This window comes from Myiozetetes cayanensis, unplaced genomic scaffold, assembly GCF_022539395.1.
Source record: "Myiozetetes cayanensis isolate MyiCay16 unplaced genomic scaffold, myiCay2020 scf5-8, whole genome shotgun sequence".
Classification (NCBI taxonomy): Eukaryota; Metazoa; Chordata; class Aves; order Passeriformes; family Tyrannidae; genus Myiozetetes; species Myiozetetes cayanensis.
The window spans coordinates 103,166,420-103,182,680 of NW_026087742.1; the positions used below are offsets into that span (position 1 = coordinate 103,166,420).

Genomic DNA, 16,261 nt, shown 5'->3' on the forward strand with positions numbered 1-16,261 from the left:
AGCAATGGAATTGGTGAAGGGTCTGGAACAGGAGTCTGATGAGGAGCTAAAAAATTGGCATTGTTTAGCCTGGAGAAAAGGAGGCTCAGGGGAGACCTTATCGCTCTCTATAACTACCTGAAAGGAGGGTGTAGAGAGGCTGGGGTCAGTCTCTTCTCCCAAGTAATAACTGACAGGATGAGAGGAAGTGATCTCACTTTGCTTTGAAGGTTTAGGTTGGATATTAGAAAAAAATTCTTCACCTAAAGGGTTGTCAACCGTTGGAAAAGGCTGCCCAGGGAATTGATTGAGTCACAATTCCTGGAGGTATTTAAAAGATGTGTTTATTTGGCACTTAGGGAAACAGTTCAGTGGTGGGCTTGGGGTTTAAGGTTGGACTTGATGATCTGAGAGTTATTTTCCAATCTCAATGATCCTGTGATGCTAGATGGGTTGCTAAATCTCTCCATTCTTTTCCCACCAGGTGTAGAAAGAGATGGGATTAGCCTTCAGTGTCCAATACTAAAAATATTTTTTTTCATGGTATAAGGACAATATTTAATTATCCCCATCAAACAGAAATCCAACTGGATTTCAACTACGTCAGCACAAATGTCTGTCCAGGTGTTAGGATGATGAAAAGATGTGCTGACTGGGGTTTGCTTTCTGCAGCTTGATGCTAGACAGTGAGAAGAAAGCCCTCACTCTCAGTCAAATCACCCCAGATCCAGGGGATCTCATGTGGAACTTACAACCATGCTCAAAGTTGCAAATGATGCTCAGAGTGTGCAGGTGAGATGCAGAAAGCTTGGTCCCTCTGAAGACCCTAAAATAAGGATAATAATCTCTGACAGGTCCTGTGACTCTCACAGAGTGGACACGTGTTGGTAACGTACTACACAGCCAGAGAAAAATTTGTCAGACTTCATCTTATACCAGTTTACGATACTTTTTGAACATAGACCTCCTGAATTAGGTTGAGATTCATCACAACAGCAATATAAAGGCTGGATCTATTTACAAATAAGTTCGGAATTATTTTACAGTAATGAAAGGAGTAGAAAAAAGGTAAGAATATGAAATGAGGTTATTTGTTCCAAGAAAGCAGAAGTAAGGTAGGATAAAACCACTGTTCAGTTTTGCACGCAGGTCTTTTTTTCACTCACAGACAAGAAAATTCTTTAGAGTAGGAAATTATAATGAGAAAATGAAAAACACACTAGGTCACCTTTAAAAGTCAGTTTTAACTGCAGAAATATCATCTTTAATTGTAGAAATAGCCTGAATTCTGAGGAAAAGTAGTATGATCTATCTTTTGCTAAAAGTAATTAGTTAAATTTAAAAAGAGAGGTACATGTGAATTAGTCATTAGACTTTCTAAGAACATTCCTTTTCTGTGCTGGAACGGAACAAAGCATTTTTATGGAAGTGAAATAACACCAAGTTCCAAGTTGTCACATGAAGAGAACTGTAATAGTTAGGACGACTCCTGGTCCAACAAGACAAACTGGCCAGGGTCATTACAGGTGTGGCGGACAAACTACTAGTCAGGAGAAACTGTTCATGCCTTGCCAGTGATTTACACAACTATTTGTTAGCAGACTCTGAATTCTAAATGAGGGTTTTTTCTTCATGCTGGAAAGGTTATAAACAACTCCAGTACAAGCACAACCCTGACAAATTTATTCTGAAAGCCAGTGGACATAACAGGGTAACAGTGGCATTAGGTCATATCCCTAAGCATGTCAGAGTTGGCTTTCTGCAGCCTCTTCCATTATCCATCTGTCAAAAAAGTAGTAGCCCTCAGTTGCTTGAGAGACAGATACAAAGCTGTTAACTTCACCAGTGATAGCAATAAGAACTTTTCTGGACCCTTCCTGAGCACTTCACTACCTTACTTTGCCTCAACACTGTGTTAGGTAAGAGCCAAGACACAGAGGAACATGCTTTGTTATAAGATAGTTAGAGAAGCCTTAAAAACTGGACTTGAGCAAGTCTTTTCAGAGACTGACCATTTAATCAGATCTTGTTCCATCATAGCTATGTGAAAAAGTCAGAGAAGAAGGACTAACGATGCCTCCACCATCATCATTCTGAGACCTCATTCACAGAATGGTCCACTGGCAGGAACAGAGGCCAGGAGGCTCTGACCTCCAACCTCTGTGCCATCCAGGCAGGCTGTGTGCCAGGAGCAGAGGTCAATCAAAAACAACTTCTTGCTAATGAGGAGAGTCTTGCCAGGAATTTTAGCAGCAACTTTCAGATGAAAAATCTGAATATCAATGATTTCCAGGGCTAGTGAGTCATTCCAAGCAATGAGCATCCTGGTGTGAAGAGCTGTGGCACGAACCCCAGGAAACCAGTGACTGCCTGGGGGACTGAGTGCTTACTTTGTATTTGTGCAGCAGCTGAAATCACTGTGCTAGGGATAACCATGCCACGTCAGTTGACTTGTTAAAGCAATTTTCTGCTAACACTCATTAGTGGTCGTGGGAACCCACTGCCACCATGTGACACCTTGGCCGGGAAGGCACACGGGTGACTCCCCTAGATAGGGGAAGGGCAGATGGAGTTCCCTGCTGCTCTGCCACTGCATATGAGGGAGGAAGGGAAGGTCTCCCTGGACTCTCTCCTCTTCTCCTCCCAGCCCTCTTTACCCAACTAAATGTGAATTTCCAGTGCCAGTTGGGTCCACACCCTCTGTCCATTTGGTTCTGCCAAGGTGCCCCCCTATCCTGACCAGACCCTGTAGATCCTGACATGGTCTCCAGAGAGACAGACATATTACCCTGTGTTCTCCTGGCAGAGGGTAATGAATAGTGTTTCCCTACAGGCAGCACAGCCTGAATTTCAGCCTTTTGCTAGTCTTTAGCACACTGCCCAAGAGAAGCAGAAACCACTTACGTGTTACTTATTCTTCCTAAATTCATTCTTGGAAAACAGCTCAGGAATTATGGTTGAAATATTTCAAAAAACCCTTCCTTAGGCAGAGGCAAGCATGGCAAATTTCAGCTTGAGCGGTTCTGTGTAGCGATAAAGCAATGAAAATAGAGCTAATGGCAAATATTAAGCAGCCTTAGCCACAGGCAGTTTTACTAGCTCCAGCAGGAACGTGTGGTGTTTTTCCCATAAATACTGCATTGAAGTGCTGTATCTCTCACTCTGCTTCTGTTCAGCTAGCAGCAAAACCCAAAGCAAACTTTTCTGTATGCACAACCCTAACTGAAAACAAAGTAAATTAAATTAAGTCTAAGCAGTGCCAATAATAGCTACTAGTTATTTTGCAGTAAAAATACCAGTATTTTATCAGTTTTTAATAACTGTTTTTTCCTGCTGTTTACAGTGACAAGAACCTTCTTCCAGTAACAACACAGTTTTTCTCATAAAATTATTCAGTAAGCCTCAAGTGAGCAGTATATAAAAAAACATCCTAAACAAAATTACTGAAATGTAATTGTGCTGCAAAAAACAGAGATAAAGGAGGGTCTATTTCGATTTCCATTTAGTGACTTTGCCTTAATCTCACTCCTGGTGAAACCCTTTTGCAAAAGAATCCATTCAATAATTCTCACTGTCACTGACAAATGGAAAGGAAGATACAGTGCTGGGTAGCATGAAACAACTTCAAGGTTATATATCATATGCATTTATCCTCTCTTATGTTTATAATTTATAAAAATAATCTGTAATTTTTTTTTATTCTCTTCATTACCTGAAATAAGTACTTCAGCCATTTCTACAACTGCTCTGCATCTCTGGATGCAAGTATCCTGAATTTGCAAATAGACTTCTCAGGTAAATTATGATCATATAATAAGTTTATTTAGAATAGATCTATTCAAAGATTTTTGTAAAAGCTAAAGTTTTACATAAAAATGTAAGTTTGGTTCTTCAGCTGGTCTATACTGTCACTCTGGTGTCTGCATTAGTGGTACTTTTCATGTGCCCTTACGTTTTATGAGGAGCCCCTGGTGGTCTAGTGGTAAAGGCGCCGCGCTATCACCGCCGAGACCCGGGTTCGATTCCCAGTCAGGGCCACTCCCGGGCAGGTGGGGCTCGTTAGCCCTTAAAGGCAACCCACCTACGTCCTGAGGACCTCGCTGCCACTGTCCAAGCTCGCTTGGCCCGGCAGATGAACCTTAGGATTAAAGGGTGGGCTCAGTTCCGCGCACACTGTGTCTCACCTAAAAAATCCAATGCGCAGGCTGGAAGGTGGAAAGACCTTCCCCGGATCTTCGCTCGCGAAGACTGGCCATTATTATATTATTTACGTTTTATGAGATTTGTGAACTAAACAAGAGTCAACAGTTTCCTCATGCAGCCATCCAGGAACAAAACTCCTAGGTTTCATTTACAGAGATAGTGAAGAAAGCACTGCTGTTGTTGAGCCTTCACTGGTGCTCTCCCTTTGCAGAAGACCAGAAGGGCTCATAGCACAGGAGAGACTTTCAGTATGTAGCCTGGATGGGGAAGAGGTCTTTTTTCTTCAGTTTGTAAAATATCAGAATCACCACCCTAGGGGTTATTCAAATCTGACTTTAACACTGCAGTGAAGAGTTTCTTCACTTGCTCCTGAAGAGAAATACTGAAAAAAAAAAAAAAAAAAAATGAGAGTGTTGAAAGGCTTTGTGTTGACAGAGTATTTCCCCAGTTGAAAAAAAATAAACAAATTCATTCCAGTTTATTGAATATTCCTCAAAGACTAGCTAAATGTCAGTTCAGCCCCAAACTGTCTTTCTCCTTCATGGTACCCTGCCCAATTCAAAAATCAAATGATCTTCTTGTCTCTCCTCATGAGTCCACGTCACACAAGGGAATGGAGATTTATGCAACTCCCATGTGGTAACCTGGTGATGGAAAAACAGCTTTTTAGGCCAAAATCATTCTTACAGAACTTGCCCATCCAATTCTAATTAGAAGTTGGAAAATTTTAATGAAGGAAAACCATGAATATTTTAGAGACAATAGCCTGCTGGTAAAATATTTCAATTCAGCTCTTCTGCTTCTCTTTTTTTCCCACCCTCCAGCCTTTGCCAGTGCCTCTCATGGGGAACTCAGAGGTGTACAAATTGTAGTCTCTCCTCCAAGCACTGGCTCTGATTTCCTCTCAGCCAGCTGTGGTCAAAAGGCTTGCTGGGGAGAGAAAAGCTCCTTCTTGCAAAACAGTATTTGTGAGGTCTTGCCAGAACAACTAGGTTTGTCCCTCACCACTCCATAGTCACTGGCATGGATTTCTAATGAATCATTGCTGTAGAAATAATCCAAAATGGTAGCTTACATCTAGAGTTATAGAAGGTATTTTCACTTCAGGGACGATGCCCCTAATTTTATCAATCATTTCCATGGTAAATACTATGCAGTATGGCTAGATTTTGCAGTCATGATCAAATGTTGTTCTCACAGGTAATATTAATATGTAAGGCTGAAACTAAGTACACAGGTCATCTGTGTACTGTTGGACATCTCAAAGCACAGGTAGCAGGTAGGCAGATTTATTGACTTGGCTCAATATGGTAGGTACCTAACTTCCATAGACATTACAAAGTTAGGTACGTAGGATGGGTAGGATGGTAGCACACTCATCAATGTGTACCTACATTGGCAGGTCTCTAGACAGCTTTAAAACCTACTCCATTAAACCATAAATCTCCTTGCAACCACTTGAACTTTGTGATTGGACTACCTACCTCCTGAAGGATATGTAGGCATCTATCTGCTCCCTCACCCCTTGAAAGCCATGTGGTATTTATATACATCTCATTCTGTAGCCTTGAGAGTCTGGCCTCTTGCACATGAATCAGATCAGAAATTGGAGCCTCTTTATTAAACTATTTCTGGATTTTTTCAGTTAAAGAAAGCAGGCTACAAAAACTACTCTGCTATTCAGACATATCAGCAGAAAATAAGCTCGAGTGCACAGAAATATATAGTTATAATTAAAAGTTAAAGAAGAAAGAAGATTGTATTAAACACCAAAGTGATCATAAGCAGTAAGTTAGTTGCTTTAGGTTCTTTTAACCACATTTTCCCATTCTAGTTTCCATTTGTTAATTTAAAACGAGTGTGTAATTTCTGCACTTGTGGGTTTTTTTTAGCTGTAATAGTTGCCATGGTTATCACAAAGACAAATTTAAATTTAAGGAATGCACAAAATTGATTTTTAGTGGTTCATTCTGGAATATACTTGAAGCCTGTGGATGACAGATCTGGTTAATGAAACCTCTCTGCTCAGTCATATTTATTTCACGGGTTTGTTCACTCAGATGGTTAAAACTAATGGTTAGGGCACATTCCTGAGAGATGGAAACTTGCATCTGGCCCTTAAACTCACTACGTGTTTTACACCAAAGAATCATTGTGGGTTGCAAACAAACAAAAAAAGAGGAGTTATAATCCTGGGAACGGACCTAGGACTTTCTCCTCCTTAGTTACTACTTATACCAGGCAGTTCCTGACAAAGGGGAGAATTTATAACTTCTGCCTCCTTCAGCTGTGCTTGATTTCCATTCAGTAGCTTAAAATTTGAAAATGAAAGAGTTATACATCCAGCTGAGGGGAAATCAGGCACTTGACACAAGTTCCTAAAATATAGGCAGCCAGGATTTTTCCCCACTGGCTTCTAAAAAGTGCCCAGCTATCCTTCCACTGAAACCTGAGAAACTGAACATTTGCTTTAGGAGAACTTCGTCACAAGACACCCATAATTAAGGTGCAGCTTTACCAACACCTCATCTCAGATTTGCCCTTAGCTGGTGGTCCTGGTTGCCCCTGTGCAGACCCTGCTAGCAGTGCTTTCTTCTCCTCCTCCTCCCCTCCTGCTTCCTGCTCCCATTGCCATGAACACCTGCACTCTCAGGCAGCCTGGACAGCAGCAGGACTTCCAGAGGTCTTACGTTGCCATGGGGAAACAAGCCAACTCAAATCATCCCCACGATGGGTATTCCCTGTTAGACTCCTTGCAGCTCTCCAAACTCATCCCTGATTGCTGTCTCTGCTTTTATTTTTTGTTAACAAAAACCATTAAGCTGGGAACACTGAAATCCCCACTGAGCCTTTTCCTTTCCCAGAACTGCCATATACAGCCTGGCGCAGCTGTAATGAGAGTTTCAGAAACACAAAAATCAAGCCAATGTAGTAAATTCCCATTGGAAATGATCACTGGCATCTGCAAAGTTTAACATTATCCTCTGTCTAATATGAAATCCCTTGGCAGAAATGATGCAAACTTGTCTTCACTAAATGTATTAGCGGAAATGGGGGATAATTCTTGATAATAAATAGACTGTAAATACTCTCTAGTCTTCCTGCACCTGAAAAGAACAAAGGAAATAGAAAGGCAAAGGAAAAGGTAGAGAAAAAAAAAAAAGTGTTTTTCTGTTTTATTCAGGTTTGGGTTTTGTTTTTTTTTTCTTTTACTCTCTCAAGACAAAGTAGAGACTGTACAACTGCAAAATCATTTTCCATGCACCTTGATGGAGTGAGCTCCAACTTTTAGACCCAACTAAGGGTTCATGCAGGCAAGACCTTCAAGATGTGTGGGTTCAATGGTTGCCCTCATGGTTTTTATGTGATTGTGACCAAATCACTTAACTCTGTGCTTCAGTCTCACTTGTGCTCTGGAAGTGATAAGGAAAGCCAATTGGTTTTTGCAACTATGCTTATTTTTGCAAAAGCTGAAGACTGCTCAATACTTATTATTTTCCTGTTTATTTTGTTTTTTGAGAAGATAGAGATAAGGGAGAATTTTCCACTGGGAAAAAGTCCAACGTACAGACTCAGACCAAGATGACATTAACCAATCTGCTAGCAAAGCTCTGACTCAAATGATGGGAACAATAGGCCCTCAGGACTCCCATGGGTCCTGTTTCCCCAGGAGTGAACACCTCTGCAGGCACAGTGTGTGGGCCACAGCGGGCAGTCTGAGGAGTTGTGTATTCACAGCAGTGGCCCAAGCACAGGCAGAGGCTCCAGGGAATTGAGGCAAACAAAGGGATTCACGTGACCATTTTCACCACAGGTGTGAAGATGAAACTTTCTTAATTCACCTAATTGAAAAAGGGTCTTTAAAATTTGTCATGTTGAGTCAATTTTCGAGCCCAGCCAAAAAGCAACATGGAAATATCTAATTTCCAAGAAAAAATATTTTTTTCTTTTTCTCTCAATTTTCTCTCATATTATTTGTTTCTTCTCTCCTTGTCCTACACCTGCAAAACTAGGCTTTCTAAGGAATGTCCTAATCCTGCATGTTATATCATAGCAATGCTTTCCTCTTGGCTGGAGCTTAGAGAAGTGATGCCAAAATAAAAGAAAAGAAGAAAGAAAAATTAAATTAGCCGTGTATTGAGCTTATCACAAAAGGGAGAATGAGAGACATTAAACTTAAGAAAATCCAGGTGTATGGAACAGGCATATACTACCTTAATTGAAACCCAGAAACATTCTAATTGTTACAAAATGCTAATAAGCAAAACCACTAGTTCCTTAAGTGAACATTTTACTAAATCACATGCATTTAATTTCCTCTCATGCATTTCAATAGCATGCATTGCCTGAAAATAAAGCACTAAAAGAACTGTGAAGATTCTGTTTACCAAAAAAAGATTTGTTGAGACAATTAGAGCTTTTCAAAATGATATTTTAAAATATTACCCATCAGTTAAGTGCAGAGAAAGCACATAATTTGGCACTAATCTGTCTCTAGCTCAAAATAGAAGGCGTATTTCAGTAAAGTGTCTTGAGTAACCTTAGCAAGGGAATGTAGAGGAACTCCCTGTATGACTAAGGTAATGGAAAAACCTGACACTTTGGAAAGCCCAGGGATGCAATATCCATATATTTCTAATCAGAGAAACTTCATTAGTGCACTTTTTAAAGAACTGTAACTGATTAACTGATAGTTAACCAGTGGAATTGATTTTGTTATCAGCCCATCAGCCCACACATTGGTAGGACCATTTGACCTGAGGACAGATAAGTTGTCTGTGATTTGGAAAAGCAGAATTGTGGAACAGAAATAAGATATTTTGCCTAGAATTACTCTGGAATCTTTAGGTTATTTATCTGTGTTTGATATGACCTTCATGAAATAGAAATCTTTTTGCTTTCATTTTATTCCTCTGACTGGGCAATTGGAATATCCCCAGTATTTCTGCTAAAACATCAGAACGGCCCTTGAAGTAAACTCAATTCCAAGTCTGCCTACAAATTTTCTTAGGACAAATCATTCTCACTGAAGGACAACCTCATTTTTTACCTTTCTTTCCTACAGAAAAAGATGAGTGAGTAACCCTCCCCCATTTAGCCTTGGGAGCTATTCAGGCACTGCAGTGACAGACACCACCATTTCATTAAGGCTCAGCATTAAGTATTCAGACTTTTCAATGGTTCAGTACAGGCGTGAGTTGGCATTCACTGTTTGCTAACCAGTTTTCCATCTCCTCTGTCCACAAAACCTTAATGACAGCGCTGGCCCTGCTTTATTAAGAAAATTGAGTTATTAATGTACGGGGAAATGTATGCCCTGAGAATATTAGTGCAGACAATGTGAAAACTGACAGCTTAAAGGGACAAGCTTTTAAGTCTGTATTTAGGCTGAGACTGCAGGTCCACAGAAATGAATGGCCAAAACTCCAAATAACTTCCAAAGAAAGCATCTTTTTCATCTCAGTGGTCAAATTCAGTGCTTCAATAATTTAGAAAATTCTACAAACGATTACACACACATTATTCCCCTAGAAGCTGAAGTTCAGCTCTTAATCTTTTTACAAAATTAATACAAGTAACAATTTTAGAGAAGATACACCAACAACTAGAAAACAAAACAGTGAGAATAGGCCTTTCACTGTAGCATAAAATGAGCGATAAAGCCTTATGAACTGTGTAAGCCAACCCAATAAAAGTGTTGCTGTGCAGAAGACAGGTAAAAGTCTAGCATAAGCTTAGGAAAGACAAATGTGAAACAGTACAGACATCTCAACTGTGCAAGGTTTATAGCAGGATTTTATATTTCAGCAATATAAAATATAATCAAATATACAGAAAACTGGTTTATGAAGGAATTCTGTATTGTGTTCTGACTCTACTCTTCCACTAAGTATTTTGTTTCCATAGGTCACTTCCACACAAAAGAAGCAACTGTGTTTTTTCAACCTTTACCGAAATTCTTTCCCACTCATTATAATATAAAAAAAAAATTAACTTCCCTCTTTGAGATTTTACAGAAGGTTTTTTGCATCTCCTGAATAGAGACTGATCTGATCAATGATGGCAGGCTGCTTCAAGGACACTGACATGTGTGACACCCACAGAGACCACCCCCATTTCCTGGGAAGGCTGGTGTAATTTCCTCAGTCATCTTCATTTTCACTTTACCATTTCCCCATGCTTTCTCACAAATGTTGGTATCTCAAGTACCTTGCTAGAGGACAAATCTTACAGATCTAGATTTATCTTAATTTTCTGTAAACAGTCATTCTCATCAGCTGTGCTTGCTGCTCTGCTGGACTGTGCCATCTCACAGCAGGCCCTGAACTGCTTCAGTCCATTAGAAGGAGTTTAGTCATGCACAGGATCTGGGGATGAAATATGTAACCAAAATCTCTCCTACTCCACAACAACAACAACAACAACAAAACCAAACGAAACAAACTCACAAGAAAAAAACCAGTGCCTGAGCATCTGCTTGCACACCCCTATCAGCTGTTTCAGGGCAGTGTCGTTCACCTAAGGTAACCCCAGATCCATCAGGCAAACTTGGCTGCCCAAACATTTCTCTACATGATTCTGAATATTTTATCCACATTATAAGTAAAACTCTTTCTTTTAATATTGACCTTTGTAATTTGACTTCTGTTCACTGTAAGTTCCTTGGTTCTGGTAGGGAATTGCTTTTTCACGGCAGCACCCTGAGGCACCCCAAAGTAACAAGGAAATTCAAGCAGGAATGCTCCTATTTGCACTCCTTGCTTGCTAACAGGGGTCAACAAAGTGCTGCTGCTGGGAGGCAAGCTTAGATGAACCACCTGTAGTAGCAATGCCCGAATTTAGGGTAGTGCTGATGTTTTTCTATATGTCCTCGAGCACACAGAGGACATATTTGTCCCATTCCTGGAAGTGTTCCAGGCCACGTTGGATGAGGTTTTGAGGAACCTGGTCTAGTGGAAGATGTCCTTGCCCAGGGCAGAGGAGTTGGAACTACATGATCTTGAAGGTCCCTTCCACCTCAAAACAGTCTATGGTTCTACGTTGATCTGAAGGCTGTAGGTCCACCTGATATTCTCAGAGCATTGTGGTTGCTCATCTTTCCATGGGTGACCCAATCCATCCAGAATCTTATTTCAAAGCATCAAGGTAGTAGACCCATGTACTGGGCAAAGCAGTATTAATTTTGATGAGCCTGACAGACAGTACCATGAACCTGCCTGGTGAATCCATTTAATGCAGGTTCCACAAAGATATACCAGGTGAGAATTTTTCTGAGAGATTAATTTCACAGAAAGAATATATTCTGTGCATTGTTTTTGCCAAAAAGTGATGAAAATTAAATCACAGAAATTTTATGAATTCTCATTCTACCTACAAAAAACACCCAAAACTAAACAGACAACAAAACCCAAAGAAAAAATAAGGAAGTTCTCATGCAAATAATTTAGTAAATATAAAAGATTAGTTTTGTGCTTAGCAAACACCCAAATATTAAGGAGTAGGTGTATCTTAAATACTGAATGGGAGTCCTACATGTGTTTAGGGTCCAGAGAGGACCATGGAACTGTGCACTGCTACTGAAAGGGAGAAAGAATCTGAGAATAACATGAATATATACAAAGTGGGAAATGAGATTTATGTGTGAAAGTAAAAGCCAGTCTTGCCCTTTCGAGCAAATTGCATTTGCAGGAAAAAATACATCCCAGTACTTAGTTCACACAGAATTCAATAGGTTTCTACACATGTACATGGGGACCTGTTTACATAAACTCCAGTGAGGAACATAAACGTGGAAGAATAAGAATAATAGATTTCTATTCTTAGTATTGAATCCCTAATAATGAAGGAAATCAGTGCTGTGCAATTTCTTTTTCAAATACAATTCTGTGATGTCAACAAACACCATTCCAAACTCATCATGAATTTTTCTGCCCAAGGCAGTGTGGGGAGAGACAACATCTATTTTCATTCCATGTACAATTCTTAAAAACACCATTATAAGTGAGTGATTCAGAAATACTGAGTCTTGGAGCAGTTATTTTTCCCAGCGTTTCAGAATAATGTTTCAAAATCCCAACAGAAAGCCCCCATAAAAATGCAGGGGTCCAATGGTACATAGCACCAATAAAAGTCTGTGGTCTAACAGCCTCCATGCTCTCTAACTGGATCTTTCTGGGTTTATTTGCCCTAGAAGTTGTCTCTACTTCCAGCTCTTCAATGCAGGCATGTCAATAGGCACACTCATCTCCTCTGGCACAAGGTTCCTAGGAAGCATTAAAGGAGGAGGCATCGGGGAAACTACTTCTACTGCTTCCCCAGCCTCTGCTTAGCTACCAACACCATGCAAGCAGCCATTCCACCTTCCCACCGTTCCTCTGGCTCCTCCTGTCTCTCCTGTTAGAATGTACCACAAGGATGTACGCCAGGGAACTTCCACTTGGGAACTTCCAGCTCTCATCATCAGGCTGTCACAAAGATTCTCACACTTTACCTCTTGGTAAAGTCCAGCTAGTATTTAAAGGACCCCTGTAGATTACTTCTTTCAACAGCTTTTGAAGGTATATGACTTTCTTACTGGCTTTTTTTCCCCTTCTGTCTTTATTAACTTCACCTTCTAATTAGGTCCCATGAAGATACATCTTCTCATTTAACTTAAAAGGTTCATTGACCCTCTGGCATACTGTTATAACCCGTAACCTGTGAGTACAGTAATTAGGACATTATAAAACACTGAGCTGATCTGCACACTTCACATTCGGAGGAAGAGACGTGTGCTGCGTTGCAAAGAGAGCTGGCTGAAGCAAGAGAAGCCCAAAGTGAAACAAAAATTAATATTTTAAGAAAGAAAGTGGGGATTATTCATGGGGAGAAGAGATTGATTAGAGCAACAAACCTCAAGGAGAGATGCTAAGGACAGCACTCAATTTGCTTCAAGAAAGCTCCAGGAGCAGTAAGCAATAAAAGACAAGCAAAAGGCAGGAGAGGGAAGGGCAGCAATCACTCACTGACTTTTGTAACATATTCCTACTGCAGTAGACTAGCCGTAACAGAGCACATGATAAGAAAGTAGTCGAGAGTCAGCTTTTGACACATGCTGTTCCTAGTGTGACCCGTGAGACAAAGACGGACCCAAACTGTCTTCATTACATTCATACAGTCACGTAACTCTACAAGGATATTCATGCAAATTCAATAGGCCAACTTAATCATCAAGGAAATAACAGCACCTTTCCTAAAGTGTTTTTCTTGTAACTGGCTCATGTTATTTACTATTACATTGTTTTTTAGCCAATAAAAAAAGAATGTGTCAAAATGTCTGACAACACCAACCACCAAGAGACAGATGAAACTGCTGATACAAGCCAGGGTTATACATCACTGTGAGTACGAAGCAGGATTTTGAGCACTTGTTTCAGACATCCCTGAAAGTAATGGTTTATGAACCACATCCTTGGCTTTTTAATCAACACAGATATACTGCCTTCAACAGGAGTACACTGCTAAATATATGTGTACTGATGCCCAACATGATACACTAAAACAAGTATATCATGCATAGATCTATGTCAAAGTAAAAAACGCATTAAGTGTGTAAATGGAACTGTATTTGTACCAATGGAGAATGTAGCTCATTAAATTGCTAGATTTCATTACAAGATTGTTAACAGTACAGAGATATCTCCAAAATCCTTTGGATCATCCTGGATTATCTCTTCAGCTTTTCCTCTTACATAATTTTTAATTTCCTTGTCAGTTAATCCTGTTATGGAGGAAGTTTTGAACAAACACTTTAATTTTTGCATTTTCTAAGTGGTACATGATGCAAATTGATTTCCATGATATCCCTTTTCTATTGTGACCCTTCACCATTTAAGCTCTGCAATAATATTATGTAATGGAGCCCACACATCACCCTTCCCTCTTTTATAACACAGTCACATCACACCATGTACTTTTACGGGCACCTCAGAAAAATGCTTTGCTGGTTCTAAAACCCACACACAATTCTTTTTCTTTCTATTTTTTTTTTTCTCCCACAGAGATCCTGATTTGCCTCTTCAACACCAGTTATTTATCCCTGTAGCAGCTTGAAAAAATAGGCAATGTTAGTCTCTCTTGTAAATCCTGAATAAGCGATGTTAACGATTACAGTTTACAAACCCGTTACTGCTGGAGACACCTCAAAGTTCATCAATGAAATAAAGTGCGCCTTAAAGTCTAGTGCTATTCCTATTAATCAAAGCTTTTCCACTTTGTAGAAGCAGGCATGCTTTGAGAGCATGTGTGTCTGGGGAGCTCAGCTTGCTGTAATTCCATAAACATTCGTCTTCTCTGCAGAATCATGAGGCCGAAGGGAATCAATCAGGTATGATACAACCTGCAGCAAAAACGCTGAGATCCAGTCCAGTGACTTAGGGCCACACCTTCTAGTTCACCAGTAGGTTGCTTGTGAAGCTGGTCCCTTTAAACAAAGACCCTCCTTTCATGTTTGGCCAGTAGAAAGTGCCATGGTGATGCACAAAAAAACATTAATGCAAGTTCAAAAGCCTTTCTTCTTCTTTTTTTTTTTTTTTAATTCTCTATTATATTAAAATATATAACACCACTTCTCAAATCTTTGTTCACGAAGCCTAGCCATGATGATGATGATGATGATGATGATGATGATAACACCACTACATCCACAGTGTACCTAATGGTTGTGAAGGAAGGAGTGTTTGGAGGAAATAGATATTCCAGTTTTACTTTGACCATATTCTTTCTCTCAAATACGTTCATCAACCATGCTTTGTTTTCACATGTGGTAGAAAAGCTTTTTCTCTAGATGGCAATCATGAGACGAGTGCAATGATAATTTTGGTATTTGCTTGTATAAAACAGAGTTCATGCCGATGATAAACAAACCTCGAAAGTCGTATTCCAGGCAAAGTGAATGTTTATGTGGATTCCAGTACTCCATCTCTCTCCAATAGGCTGCTACCCAGCCTTTCCACAATCAGCATAAGAACTCATATAGGTTTTCATTTTGTTTCCATTTTGTTTTTTATTTTCCTTTTTGTGAACCGAAGAGGTCCATAAGAGATTATGAAATGGAAGACATTTTCTCTGCTCATCCAGACCTGATCCCCAAACACGATAAAATTTTGCAAATAATTGGAACTCTACGAGCCAACTCTTGCCTAAGCTGTCAGAAAAGATGGGAAAGCACCTGCAAAGGACTAAGAACATTTGGAAGCATGTCAGAGGGATTAAATAAGGAACAAGAATTGCGTGATCCTTGAAGGAGGTAGCACAGAGGAGAAAATAACGAAGAGAACAAGGCAGCATAAATAATGTTTCAAAGCTGAAAGTGTCATAATCAGGTCAAAAGGGAAAAAAAGATGGCTTTGGCAATCTGTGTGCTTATAGCTTGAAGGGAGATAAGAGCTATCACAGACAAGGAAGGATGTAAAGGGGCCTGGAGGAGGAGATTTAAGATTGTTTCAGTCTGAGTTTTCTCACTGTAGAGTTCAGAGCTTTGGTGTTCTAGCCTTATTGAGAGCATTGTCATAATAATATAAGCAGCAATCATAACCATTTCTGCTCCTCCTTTTTTTTCACATTTCACAGTATAAAAATTAATCATAGTGGATGAAAAGACTGGCTATATTTATGAGTTGTTGGTCCATTTACACAGCAGGTGCAACAAAAAATTCTACCCTTGAGTTTCTATTCTCCATTAACCTTGCCAGCAAATGAAATCTGCACCAGTTTAGGAAAACATCACATATTTTTCTGCCTGTGGGTAGAGAAGGAGGAGAGGAACAGGTAGCAACAACTTTGTCTCTCTCTTGGTTTGGGGTTCATGCCAGCTGCATTGTTTGTAGGCTTTCTTTTCTGGCATTTTCCCTTTAAGCATATATCTCTATTAACACAAACACATTATGAGAAGACTACAAGGTTAGGTTTACAAAGTCAGCTACTCAAACACACTGGAACACCAAAATTTTGGTTGTCTTAAAAAATAAGTATCAGGATGCATAGAACTGAAGCATCATCTTACAGAACCACTTTGGTTTATAATCTCTCTAGTTAAAAA

The 16,261-nt window shown here is 39.8% G+C and overlaps 1 long non-coding RNA gene across 19 annotated transcripts in view; it reads right to left on the bottom strand.

Annotated features, from left to right (window-relative positions):
• Nucleotides 1–16,261, bottom strand: part of LOC126648896 (uncharacterized) — a 286,520-nt gene that overhangs the window by 63,097 nt on the left and 207,162 nt on the right. Inside the window, exon 5 of one of the 19 annotated variants that reach the window (XR_007630908.1) lies at nt 4,164–4,564. The exons of the other annotated variants lie outside the window; for them this stretch is intronic. This is a non-coding gene — a long non-coding RNA (uncharacterized LOC126648896). The remainder of the gene's footprint in view (nt 1–4,163; nt 4,565–16,261) is intronic. 19 annotated transcript variants of the gene reach the window in all.